This window comes from Brassica napus, chromosome C3, assembly GCF_020379485.1.
Source record: "Brassica napus cultivar Da-Ae chromosome C3, Da-Ae, whole genome shotgun sequence".
In the NCBI taxonomy this organism is placed as follows: domain Eukaryota; kingdom Viridiplantae; phylum Streptophyta; class Magnoliopsida; order Brassicales; family Brassicaceae; genus Brassica; species Brassica napus.
The window spans coordinates 63,723,394-63,738,517 of NC_063446.1; positions in this window are offsets into that span (position 1 = coordinate 63,723,394).

Sequence of the window (15,124 nt, forward strand, 5' to 3'; positions counted from 1 at the left end):
TAACTATAACTCTGACTGAATTTACACTGAGGACAATGTAGTTTAAGTCTGGGGGGAGGTTTACTGATATTTATTTACTTATTAGTCTTATTAAAAATGTTTTCAAATTAAGTTATTATTGAGTCAAGAAGGAGGATTATGAACTTATTGATTTTGCTAGATATCTAACCACTTTTTAGCACCATTCTAGACTTACTGATTGCAGATGGTACTAAAGATACTAAAGTGGATCAACCTGTCAACTAATCACTCTTGCTAAGATTGTTTTGAAGGAACCAAAGCTGACCTCCAACACTAAACCTGACACAACTGCTTGTCTTGGGGCGTGGTATACATGGGATCGGATTCTTTAAACAAGTCTGGAAGGTAAAGCCTTGTGTATATAGATTTATCACCCTTTCTCTCTCTAGTTTCGAAATATTAAAAAAAATATTTATTATTATACTAGAGATTTATTAGGAAGGAATTCGAACAGGACTTGGCGGCTACAACCATTAAGGCTTGCTTCATAAGAATTTCATAGGTAAAGGATTAGAATATGACTTGGCGGCTACAACCATTAAGGTTTGTTTCACAAAAAATCCTAGGATATAAGTAAAAAAGAAGTGCACAGGACTTGGTGGCAACCACCATTAAAGCTTGATTCATGGAAGCCTGTCCAATCTTGGTTAATGATCTTGCATATAAGCAGACTTTGACCAAGAGAGAAAATTAGTAGAGAGAGATGATAGGAACTAATGTTTACCTGCATGTCCAGACACTTGTTTGAAAGTCCTAGAATCCTGTGATCGATACTCCCAAGGTAAAGCATTCACTTTTATTTTATGCTAAGAAATGAGGTTGGTAGAGGGGAATGAAAGACAAGATTATGCTAAGTTGTTGGCTAGATGAATTTTATTGCTAAGCTAGGATATGATATGATGTACTTTTGTGATTAGGACTTCTTAGATGTGGATTGCAATATTGTAAAAGTGATGATTCTAAGTTTTAAATCATGTGAGTCCCTGCTGTTTTTAAAACCTCTTTCAAAGAGACTTCCTGTTTGTTTTGGGGGAGTTGATAGACTATGGATTTGACCCATTTTCATCCATAGTTTATAGGTGTTTTTACTAATAATTATATTATTATAGTCTATTTATTATATTTATAAGATCAGGAATGTTTTGGAGATAAGTGATGATTTTAGAGCGTTTTGGAGATATTTGGAGCAAGCACCCGAGATGACCATCGAGATCGACTATCGGTCGATATTGGAGAGCTCGAATCGATCGATGCACAAGACATGGTGTCGATCGACAGCGAAGCGCGCAGGAAGCCCGTTTGGTCACAACCAACTTGAAGCCCAAGATTTTACTATTTTACAAGATTGCCCCTGACGAGTTTTACCCTAATTATATAAGCTTTGCGGCCATGTTAGAGGCAAAGTATGTTTTCTTTGTGTTTCATTGTTTTATTGATAGATAAGAGAGAATATCCAAATTTATAATTTGTGATTGGAACTCCATTGATATCTATTTTATCTATTCTATGAAGTTTTTATACTTAACCATTGTTATGAATTGCTTAGTCATGTCTGAGTAGTTCTCTTGTTAGATTTTAGGGTTTAAATAGGTTAGGAGGGATTATCTCCAACTATAGATTGCTAAGTTGTGATAATCATCTTTAGGATTGTTCATTAATGCTTGTTTCTAGATTAGCTACCTAGAACCTGCCCTTGGATAGATTGATAAAAGCCATAGCTTTATTCTCATCCTGAAAACATTCTAATAAAGCTATGTTTCTTGCTATGAGCAAGGAGAAAGCTGATCTAGTGAGCTTAGTAAGCATTCATTCAACCTACGCATAAAGCTTGACTAGAGCGCGTCGATCGATATCATACTTGAATAATCGATCGACGGTGCAAAAGGTGTATCGATCGATACGCCCATTGGAATATCGATCGACACTTTCTATAGATCAATAGAACGAGAGTTGAGATCATAGATCTAGTTAATAGACAACAAGTCAATGCCCGCAAGAGCCGAAAGACTTGTTGATCAAATAGTTGAGCTTTACATTATCATGCATGCAACTCATTAGGCATCTATAGGATTATAATTTCAATTTTCCTGAATAAAAACCCTAAGTCTAGCTATTTCCTTTTTAAGCACCAAACCCCCAAAAAAACCTGCTATTGAACAAACATTTGTTCAATATAAAACTGCAATTTACTTTTAAAACTCTTAAAAAATCTTTGCTTAACAAATCATTTTAGAATCCCTAGGTTCCCTAGCTCCCTGTGAATTCGATCCCTAAATACTACAACTCGATCTCTTATTTAAGAGAATATAAATCACTCCTTAGGGTAATTTGAGTGGTATCATAAAGAAATATTTAGTGTAAATAATATCATAATTTTATAAAATACTAAAATAAATTGGGTTGGTTTTCAACTTTCACAAATAAAAATTATTATTTGTAAACTTAGAAAAGAATATACCAAAATTATTCTTTTTAAAGAGAGAAAATAGAAAAATACATCGGAGACAAATCCATCTTTATTATGAAATTCCTCTGTTTTAGAGAAAAAAATAGAGGAATATATTGGAGATGATCTAAGGCATGGTCGACGTAAATGATCGACGTTGAGATTTCAGCTTTTCTGATTCTTACTATTCTAATGTTTCAATATAATGTGAATATTTCCTTTGATTTATAATATAATGGTTTAAAAATATTTTTTGTTTCACTATATAAATTGTTTTTATATTTCAATGTAACTTTATACTTATTGGATATTGTGTGGCCAATTAAATTATGTAAATTACTGTGTAATTGATTAGATTTATATATTAAATGATAGTTTTCTAAATTAATAACTTTTAAATATTACAGATTTTAATTAAAACTGGAGGATATAAGCCTCAGATAGAGTGTCCACGTAAGCGAAAATAATCGGCCAATGAGAAACTATATTTTTGTCAAGTCACCTCCTCTATTTGTTTTTACAAAATGATCTTTTAACTTTTTACTTAAACAATTATAATCGAAAATATTTTTTTAGTGAAATATATTATTTATATAAATATAATTATATTTTTTATTTACATAATAGTTTGTAAAGAAATATTTAGTGTAAATAATATCATAATTTTATAAAATATTAAAATAAATTGGGCTGGTTTTCAACTTTCACAAATAAAAAATATTATTTGTAAACTTAGAAAAGAATATATCAAGAATATTGCTTTTTAAGAGAGAAAATAGAAAAATACATTGGAGACAAATTCATCTCTATTATGAAATTCCTCTATTTTAGAGGAAAAAATAGAGAAATACATTGGAGATGGTCTAAGGCATGGCCGGCGTAAATGATCGATGTTGAGATTTCAGCTTTTCTGATTCTTACTATTCTAATGTTTCAATATAATTTGAAAATTCATTTTGTTTTATAATATAATGATTTAAAAGTATTTTTTGTTTCACTATATAAATTATTTTTATATTTCAATGTAACTTTATATTTATTGGATATTGTGTGGCCAATTAAATTATGTAAATTACTTTGTAATTGATTAAATTTATATATTAAATGACAGTTTTCTAAAGTAATAACTCTTAAATATTACAGATTTTAATTAAAACTGGTTACATTTGAAACATATAGAGTAATCTATAAACTAACTCTATATAGATATGATGACAAAATTATATAGTGGTCACACCTTGAATTTCTCTCATATTGTGCATTCCTAATTGAAAGGAGATAATCAACATCTAATATTATGTTACTCTCAGTATATTAGAAATGGTTGTTCCCAAGAGCCCGATCTAACCGACACTTAACATCTTGTCCCTTTTTTCTGTCACTCCATGATAGAGTATTACCGAGACTGGGAAATTCCAGCAAACCACAGTTGACTATCATATTATTAAAAGCCAAAAAAGAATCTGTGTGTCGTAGAACACCACCTTATTTCTCATGGTTCCTGGTGATCTCATTTAAATCACCAATAATAAACCAAGGATCATCCCGAGAGATACTAATTCTCGCCATTCTTTCTCAGATGTGGTCACGTAAATTTTGATTTGGTTCCCTGTATATAAAAAGGATAAAAATATTTGCTTCCTGGTGCTTTATACTCCATCTCTACATCAATGATTCAATTATTGAATGAGATAATAGTCACCTGGTAACTGGAATCATAAAAAAGAGCTAATCCCCCACTTCTACCTATAGGATCCTTTGGAGATGACTATAACCGAAATGAAACCGAAAAGATTGTACAAAGTCGAATTTTTGCTTTGTCTCAGAAAGAAAAATAAAAGCTGACTGGTGCTTTGACCAAATCTCCGAAGATAACTAATAGTCCAATGACGGTCAAGACCTTGGCAATTCCAACTCAAAATTTTCATTTATACACCAGTCTAAAGAACACTGAAAACAAATGAAATTGATGATGTAGTGTCATCAGTTCGGCCATACATATCCGTTGAGCAACACCACCTGTTTGACAAACCACAACCATAACCATAACCCGAGGCATCACCTACCATCCATACATACAGATGCTACTTATGAGATATAAGTTAAAAGAAAGCCGTACAACGTGAAGTTCATAGACTTTATACAAGTATAGACCATCCAATGAAATAACTGAAAAAAGGACCTTTCTCTGAAACAAAACAACGGTGGTACTTCTATATTCAAAAAAATTTAGCAACCTAAGCCACCATAAAACACGCTTCTCTTAGTTCCTCACACAGATTCTAAACGCACAGGCATACCAAACCTTACTCCTGAGTTGTGTACCAAACCAAACCGTATAGGATGAACCATACATACACTTTTGTCTCCACAAATACCAAAACTCCAGCCAATTCATCAGAAAAAATCTCATTGTATAAATGATTATCATAACCTTAACGCCTTGATTCTTGTACGTGCACCATATAATCTCAGGAAGGTACAAGCCTTGCATATTCCGACAGTAGTGGAACCCAAAGTAATGTGAAAAAAACAGCATATAGTCATAAACTGACACCAATAGAGCACCGTACTTATACCAAAACAAAGCCAATTATTATTAAACCTTACTGACCACTTACACACCAACAAGAAATGATCAGAAACATACCACACCTGATGAATATCTTCCAGACATGCGGTTAAAAAGACCAAACAACTAGGACCAGACTCGATTCTAAAGGATTTCATAGATGAATCCAACATTATTCAAACCAGGAAACTCAAAATAAAAACACTCAAAACCAGAACCTTACTCTGCTGACTTCTTCGGCTTAAGGGGAGGTTTCTGGAAGCCTTTATCGCGCACCTTAGATGCCGCCTTGGACAGTAACTTCTTACGTGGAGAGACGAAGGGCTGTGCTACACGCTTCTTGGACTGACTTCCCTTCGCAGCTACCCACTCTTTGCTTCTTTCTTCTTAGCCGCTTCCTCATCCTCATCATTCATCTGAGCCTCCACATCCACCTGAGCCTCTGCGCCGTCTTGAATGACCGCCATATCAATATTATCACCCAATTCTTGAACTCCAGCAGCTAGCTCTTCTTCCTCCATGAAGTCTGTGATCTCACCCTGTTCCCATTCCTCTATGTTCTCATCCTCCTCCACCAGGAGCTCAGAATCTGATAGTAACACACCTTCTATCATCAAGTTAGCCTCATGCAAAGCCTGAGAATGCAAGTTCTCATCAGACAACTCCAAAACCTCTCCACTGTCCGCGCTCTCCCCCGCAACCTTCGATTCCTCTTTCATATCGATCCCATTTACTTGAGCAGCAGCTGGGCCATCTGGACCTGAGTCCTCGAACAACAAAGCTTTGCGAGTCTTGGAAGACGTCCCAGTTCCTTGTACTGGTAACACAGAACCATCCCCAGCAGGCGACTTAGGGACACTTTTAAAAGCATCAAGCATAAGCTTCGTTGAGTCTCTCAGCTGGTCACCTTCACCATTCCGGGGGTTATTGGAAGCCCCTAGACTGCACACCAGGCCTGCGGCCACCATATCCCGTATGTCTTCCTTGGAAAGTGGATCCCTCACCATAGCCCCTTGAGAACTTGCCTCCATAAGGATGATAAGAATCTTCCTGGCGAAATGGCCCTTGATTATCTCTAGCGATACCTTGGCCTTTATCCCCACCTCTGAACCCTTGATAACGTGATTGTTGTCCAGATCCACGTTCATCCCTCTGCCTGGTGCCATTAGCCACAACCGCTTTATAGCTTGTGGCGTTAGCTCTCTCCGTTCCATCAGTTACTGGTTCCCTTTTCGTGGAGCTTACAGTTTCTTCTTGAAAGAGTCTCGGGCAACGAGACTGATCATGAGTCAAGCTCAAGCATTCCTTACAAAAACCGTAAAGCTTCTCATATCGTAGCGCCACCAGAATCTCCACACCTTCCTCGGGCTCAATAGCCACAGAGAAAACCAACGGCTTAAAGCCATCAATGAACGAGATCCACCGGACCCTGAACCTGACCAATAGCATCACCCACGCTCTGGAAGATCGGAGCCGCTCTGAACTGGAGTGGAATGTCCAGCAAACGGACCCATAATGTAATCTTTGATGGGTAGTTCGGTTCGAGCACCAGCTTCCACCTAACCAGAGACAACATCCAATAGTCAAAATGGAAGGGCTCCATCTTGAGGACCTCCACAATATCTTCCTCCACGTCAAAGCTAAACTGGAACTTTCCCAGACCGAGATCAGCACCGACCACACGTCCTTCTTCATTCTAGACCTGGGAGTTCGGGTCTTAGGATCTGGTTCGGGCCGGTTCCTTTCGTGTCCGGATCTTTTCGGGTCTTAAATATTTAGACCCAATAGGTACTTAAAAATTTTCGGTTCGTGTTCGGGTCGGTTCTTCTCGGGTCCGGGTCGGTTCAGGTCTATAATTAAAATACCCATAAAATATCCGTAATTTTTCGGATCCATATCGGGTCCGGGTCGGGTTCGGGTATTTAGGATCTGAAAATGACATGATATACTCAATTCCATCAACTTTAGTTGAATATTTGTCGTATATATCTAAAATTTTACAAAACGACTTAAATGAAACTATAAATAATTAAAATAAAATATTTTAAAACTCTAAATTTTACATTTTAAAGTTTTATATTACTTTAAAAATGTTAAAAAATAATAACAAATGTTGTTAACAAAAGATATTTCAACTAAATCATAAAATAATATATATAAAATAGAACACAAAAACATCATAGTTTTAGATATATATGTTTTTCAGTCGGGTACAAATCGGTTCTTATCGGATCTATTTGGGTCAGTTCTTTTCGGGTCCGGGTCTATTCGGGTCGGTTTCTTTTCGGTTCCGGTTCTTTCGGGTAAAAAAATTTAGACCCAAAAGGTACTTGTAAATTTTCGGTCCGGTTCCGGGTCGAGTATTTTTGGGTCGGTTCCGGTTCGGGTCTTCGGGTCCAGATTAAAATGCCCAGGCCTACTACATTCCATATTCTCGGAAGCATGAAAAGGAGAATCTTCATGTCTTGTTTCTGAGGATTCATGCACCGCCCTATGAGAGTCTTGGAATAACTCGCAATGAGTGAGTCATTCCAAGATCCAATCACATGCCAAGCTTCCAAGATCTTCCCATCCCGAAACCAATTAGAGCGATGCTGATAAGCTGGCGGTGCCTTTGGCATTTGTTCAGAAGAGGTTGAGATCGAAGAGAGGGAAGAAGAGTGGCTAGAAGGAAGTTTGAAGAGATGGAAAGACTCTCTGTGGGTTAGAGGGTCTTGGTCGAGTTTGGTATTATGGAATAGGGAGTTGAACGTTGTCGTTTTACATTATGCATTTCACTACTTAAGCTATGAGCTGTAATACTTTAGAGGGCATCATAATTGATCATTAAACAAGCATCTAATCTCCCAATCCTTTCTTCTTATCCTCTCCCCTTTCTTGTTACAGATAAGCTTGCTTATCATTGGTATCAGAGCTGAAAAATGCCTCCGAAGCAAGAGACTCACACCGAAAGGATCTCGGCTCTCGAAGGTAGGATCAGTGCTGTCTCAATTACGATCGATGAGCTACGTGACTCGATGGCGAGGAGTGAGCGATCGATTCTGGAGACGACGTTGAAGAGTGATCAAAAGTTCCTGGAGGTCGATCGGAAGGCTGAGGAGCGTCATACTCAGCTGATGGCTATGTTCCAGAAACAACCGGTGGTGGTGACGAATCAGGAGAAGGTCGAGCCAAAGGAGGGAGGCCCGGGAGAGATTCATCGCGAGACTGAAGGATCTGTTTCCAACACCCAAGGATTACAGATCCGTCCAGAGAAAGGCCTTCTACATGTTCCGGAGATGGCGACCCCTTTCAGATATGCGGAGCTCAACACTCCGTTTTATCATGCGGGTTCCTCGGGGTATTCATCTCAACAGAAACTTGAATCACCTCCGAAGAAGCTTGATCTGCCAAACTTTGAAGGGAAGAACCCAGATGACTGGACCTTTCGGATGGAGAAGTGTTTCTCGGTGAATCAAACGGAGGAAGAAGAGAAGTTGTCGTTGGCGATGTCGTGTTTGATTGGTTGTGCTGTGACATGGTTGAGAATGATATAGGACAGGGAGGAGCCGTTAGATTGGAGGGATTTTAAGGTGAAACTGAGGAGGAGATTCAAACCGACAAGGGGAGGAACCATCCTTAGTCAGATGTTACGGTTGAGGCAGACGGGGACTATATCCGAGTATAGAGAGCAGTTTGAGGAGCTATCCGCAGAAGTACCTCATGTGACAAATGATGTGCTAGAGGAGATATTCTTGCACGGAATGAAGCGGAGTTTGCGAGAGCAAGTGGTGAGATTGAGGCCAGTAGGGATGGATGAGATTGTTGACATGGCCAAGATCATTGAAGAACAGGAGAATGAGCGCAGTTCCTATCAAAATCGGTCCTTCCAAAGGACTAGTTCAGCGCCCACCCTCAACTCTAGCCATAGGAGCTACAACTCTAACTCTGGTAATGCTCGTTACGGGGAGAACACATCGGCGAGGAAGTCTGTGGACTCTCAGCGTGACAACAAGAGCAATGATCAGAAGAAAAACATCCAGAACCCCTGCAGACACTGTGGAGAAAGGTTCTTTGCAGGGCATCGATGTAAGGCTTTTCAGAGGTTAAAAAAATGGAGTTGGATGATAGTGAAGTGAAAGATGAGGAAGAGTTGAGCGACGAAGAGAAGTCCGAGGATCACAATGATACTCAGGAGCAGGAGTTACATGTGTTGTCCTTGAATTCAATGGTGGGAATTACCTCTAAGAAAACTATGAAGATGAAAGGCAGGATGGGGGATAGAGACGTCGTGGTTCTTATCGACTCAGGGGCTACTTGTAACTTTATTTCGAAGAAGTTGGTGGGTGAGTTAAAGTTGCCCGTGGTGGAGACGGTAGGCTTTGGAGTGGCGGTTGGAAATGGAGAAGTTATATCAGGTTCTGGAAAATGTGAAGGTGTGGAAGTATTGATTCAAGGAGTGACGATTAAAGAAGAGTTCTTGCTCTTTGAGCTGGGAACTATTGATTTGGTTTTGGGATATTCGTGGTTGGCTGAACTTGGGGAGACCCGCATTAACTGGGGGTTGAACATTCTGAGGTTTCAACGCGATGAGAAGTGGGTGTCGATTTGCAGTGATCCGGAGTTACTGAAGGCTCAAGTGTCCCTTAATACGATGGAGAAGCTCTGCGATAAGGAAGATGTGGTGTCTGTTGGAGCTGCAAGCATTATTTGAGCATGATAGCAAGGAAACAGAGACAAACCCCAGCCCAGCCATCACCGCCTTGTTAAAAAGGTTTATAGGAGTTTTTAAGATGCCGGGGGACTTACCTCCAAAGCGTACAAGGGAGCACGCGATCACCCTCCAAGAGGGAACGTCAACGATAAATATGAGACCTTACCGATACTCGCATACACAGAAGAATGAGATTGAGAAGCTGGTTAAGGAGATGCTGCAGGCGGGAATAATTCGCCCAAGTATCAGCCCTTTTTCGAGTCCGGTGTTGTTAGTCAAAAAAAAAGATGGCGGTCTACGGTTCTGCGTCGACTATAGAGCAGTGAACAAGAGCACGATACCCGACAGGTACCCCATTCCAGTGGTTGAGGAGTTGCTTGATGAATTAGCAGGGGCAACCATCTTCTCCAAGCTGGACCTGAAATCAGGTTATCACCAAATTCGGGTGCGAGCAGATGACGTGGGTAAGACGGCTTTCAAAACCCACGAAGGCCATTATGAGTTCTTGGTGATGCCTTTCGGCCTCACCAAAGCCCCTGCAACGTTCCAATCAGTGATGAATGATATTTTCAAGCCTTATCTCAGGAGGTTTGTTTTGGTGTTCTTTGATGATATCCTAATCTATAGTAAGACAGAGGTGGAGCATCGTGAGCACTTGAGGTTAGTGTTGCAGCTGTTGAAGGAACACCAGTTTTATGCCAATGAGAAGAAGTGTGCCTTCGGGCAATCGGAAATAGCGTATTTGGGGCATGTTATTTCGAAAAAGGGCGTTGCTGCAGATCCAGAGAAGATAACAGCTGTGAAGCAATGGCCTCAACCGAAGAATGTTACGTCTTTGAGAGGGTTCTTGGGGTTAACAGGGTATTACAGGAGGTTTGTAGAAGACTATGGGAAAATAGCGAGACCCCTTACTGATCTACTGAAGAAGGAGGGATTTAAATGGACCGATCGAGCTTCACATGCTTTTGCGAGATTGAAGACAGCAATGACACAGCTACCAATGTTGATCCTTCCTGACTTCACTCAGCCATTTGTGGTCGAAACTGATGCTTCAGGAATTGGCATAGGAGCAGTGTTGTCTCAAGGTGACCGGCCAATTGCCTTTATCAGCAAGGCTTTCTCTAGTAAGGGCAGAGTTAAATCAGTATATGAAAGGGAGCTGTTAGCAATTGTGTTCGCAGTGACTAAGTGGCGACACTTCCTAACAGGTCACAAGTTCACTATTCGTACTGATCAAAAGAGTTTGAAGCATTTACTGGAACAGAGGGCGGTGTCAGTAGAACAACAGAAATGGGCTTTGAAGCTATTGGGGTTGAACTACTCTATTGAATACAGGCCGGGTAAAGACAATAGAGTGGCGGATGCATTATCAAGGATTCCGGGGCAAGAAGAGATCTTGGAGCTGCAATTGACGGCTCCTCTAACAATTGACAAAGAGGAGTTAGCATTACAAGTAGCTCAAGATGCAGTGTTGCAGGAGATTATTAAGGCTGTGCACAAGGGAAGAGAAGGAACTGAGAGTTACAGTGTGAAGGAAGGGCTACTTATGAAAGATAACAGACTCGTCATTCCTGAGAAATCGCCTTTCATTCCGGCCCTAATGAGACAGTTTCACGACAGCAATATTGGGGGTCATGAAGGGGTGCTCAAGACATTCAAAAGGATGGCTAGGGAAGTGTTGTGGAAAAACATGAGGAGCGATATCACCGATTTTATCAAGGCTTGTGCAGTGTGTCAGCAGAACAAATACTCTACATTAACTCCAGCATGGCTTTTGTCTCCATTGCCTATACCTCAGCAAGTGTGGACTGATATTAGTCTCGACTTTGTGGAAGGTCTTCCCTTCTCCAAAGGGTTTGATGTGATACTGGTCGTTGTCGATAGGCTCACCAAATATGCTCACTTCATTCCCCTGAAACACCCTTTTACAGCAAAAACGGTCGCGGAGACGTTTGTGAAGGAAGTGGTTAAGTTGCACGGATTTCCGGAGACAATGGTTTCGGATCGCGATAGGGTGTTCTTGAGCCTGTTTTGGTCTGCTTTGTTCAAGAGCCAAGGGACTGCACTGCACAAGAGTACATCGTATCATCCTCAGTCCGATGGGCAAACAGAGGTAGTGAATCGTTGTTTGGAGGCTTATCTGAGATGTTTTGCGGGGAGGAAGCCGTCATCATGGGTGCAGTGGCTGCCTTGGGCAGAATATTGGTATAACACCTCCCATCATTCAGCGACTAACACAACTCCTTTAAGGCGTTGTATGGGTGTGACCCTCCGAGGCTATTGCGGTTTGGTGATGTTCCGACGGCTAATGCAGAAGTAGAGGAGATGATCAAGGGTCAGAATGAATTGTTACAGGAGCTGAGAGACAACCTTGCTACTGCTCAAGCAAGGATGCAAGCCTCTGCTAATAAGAAGCGTCGGGATGTTGAGTTCGAGGTGGGCACTTGGGTCTACTTAAAGTTACGTCCTTATAGACAAACGTCGTTGGCCTACCGTAGGGCAGAGAAGCTAGAGCCGCATTTCTTTGGGCCTTATCTGATTGAGAAGAGAGTGGGAAAGGTTGTGTATAAGCTGGCGTTGCCTGCGCACAGCTTGGTTCACCCAGTGTTCCATGTCTCACAGCTGAAGCTTGCCGTGGAACCGAACACTAAGGTCCAGGAGCTCCCTTTAATCCTATCGTCTTCGTTGGAATGGAATGCCGAACCAGAGGAGTTGGTGAGCATTAGGAGATCAGTGGATGGGAAACAGACTGAGGTGTTGGTTAAGTGGTCTGGGTTGCCGGAGTTCGAGAATACGTGGGAGCCGTTGCAGCGTCTGAAGGAGCAGTATCCTCATTGTCAGCTTGAGGACAAGCTGGTTCTTCTACGGGAGGGTATTGATAAGCTGGCGGTGCCTTTGGCATTTGTTCAGAAGAGGTTGAGATCGAAGAGAGGGAAGAATAGTGGCTAGAAGGAAGTTTGAAGAGATGGAAAGACTCTCTGTGGTTAGAGGGTCTTGGTCGAGTTTGGTATTATGGAATAAGGAGTTGAACGTTGTCGTTTTACATTATGCATTTCACTACTTAAGCTATGAGTTGTAATACTTTAGAGGGCATCATAATTGATCATTAAACAAGCATCTAATCTTCCAATCATTTCTTTTTATCCTCTCCCCTTTCTTGTTACGGATAAAGCATGCTTATCAGATGCTTAGCAGATCCGCCAAATAAAAACCCTTCCATCTTTGACCCTTCCCATAGAAACCCAACGCTTCCGAGACTCAATAAGAGAAGACCTCGATTAGCCAATCATACCCCATGCGAAGAGGAACCCCGTAAATCCGAACCGGATCCGCCGTAAAACTCTAGAAACCACCGTAACTTCATCGAAATTGAAAAATCGCCATTTTGTCGCCAGTTCATCTAATTTAATCAAAAATTAGCCTAAAAACAAAATTAGATGTAATAATTACATATCTAAAGGTATAATTTATAAGCCAAAAGTTTATCCGAGAAACAAATTATCAAACTATTTTATTTGTATATTATGAAATGATTTAAATCGAAATTATCCGATAATTTATTTTAAAAACTGAATTACCAGCTATTTGGTTTAAATTCTATGAAATTATTCGAAAACTCTTAAGCGAACCAATTTTTATAGCTAAGGTTGGATCCATGAGACGACGTCCGTTGACTTTTGACTTTTGACTTTAGGGGTATCCTCAAAGTTTATCTTGCTTCTCAAAGATTGTTCCTCTTCTCCATTTGCAATTCTGCATCTGATATAATGGAAAATCTAAGGCTACCCTATGAAGCCGATAGATAGATTATTAGTTTGATCGTCTCTGTCACAGCAGCTTAGATTATTATTACTACAAGTAGTGCTGGTGTGGTTGGATCAACAAGATGAACAAATTGACGACCATGTTTGGGTCTCTTGGGAGAAGGAGTTCGAGTATAAGTACGAATGCTTCTGGTGATAGGAAGAACCTTTCCCAGGAATTAGATAAGTGTGAATTCACCACCATCTTGTTCAAAGTTTGGATCTTTCTTTTCTTTCGTCTTATAACTGGTTTTTGCAGGTGTTTCTTATGACTCTGGATCTACGTGATGCTAAGACCACATATAAAGTCATGGGCAAAGTTTATAAGATCCCAGGTAAACTTTTAACACTTCTTTACAAGTTTTTGGTTTATGGGCATAGCTAAAGCTTGATTCTTTAGGCTTTCCAAGGTCTAGTTCCTAGCTCTGGTTATGCGTCGAAGAATATTAGTGGTAGCTTGACTAATGATTTTCCCCATTTACTTTTAATCAAAGATAGTTATTGAAGCGTTGGTTTCCTGGATAATCTATACAGTACCAATATGACCATGGAATTCAAATGCCCTTCTCCTATTTTTATTTCTTGTTTTAGGTGTCTCTTCTGTAGTCCATGGGTGGACTGCAGGATTACATTGACTGGGACAGCCGATCCACAGAAGCTACTCACAAGCTAAAATTTACCGGCCTATGATACGGAAGATTACGGTGAGCAAGAAGGACGATCCATGCGAAGAAGAAGGTGTTCTTCTAAGCAAGAAGCACCATTCAGGTGTAGATGATGATACTGTCAGTGAGCAATGGGAGAAAGGATACAAAGGTTGGGTTTGAATGATGGGGGGAGACGCGTACAGTGGTGCCATAAGTATCATGAGTTCACCAGCATGTAAATGGGAAAACCAGATGACTCTGGTTCAAGGGACGACATTCCAACCGTTGCAGACATTACCACAACTATGACTCCAACAAGCGATGACTGGTACCTTTTTCTGCGAGTTCCTCAGCAAACCGTATGCCTCCTTGACTCCCTCTGGGTGCAGCGCCGACGTGTCATTGATTTTCTCGCACGCGGCGAGGTTTCAGGCGGCCTCGAGGCTCTTGTTAGCCGCCTCAGTGCTAAGACTGATGCATATTTCCTAAAACCTGAGGACAATCCTTTCGCAGCGCGGCTGTAACATCATACCTGAATGCTGCGAGGGAAATGAACTCGAGAAACAGAATGCATACTAGTATTTTCGTGCAATGACAACCATGATGTGGATGAGACATCTTTCATCGAAGCCATCTCAAAAGAGTTGCGCAAGCGAAAGGTCATCCCTTTCGAATATAATCTATTGCGAAGAGAGAACCTGGATGAAGGATGCGAGACAGATCTAATGTTGGTATCATGATCATTTCAAATACTTATGCTTCTTCTACACAGTCCCTGATCATCTGGTGGCACTCATGAAGCACAGGAAGCAACAGCCTTGTAATTATTCCTATATATTTAAGTAACACTTTCAGACATTTATGGGTCGAAAGGCAAGTTTGAAGCAGCATTTCTGCAGCTTCAGAGTTCTCTCAGGAAACAAGTTAAGAGATGGAAGGCGG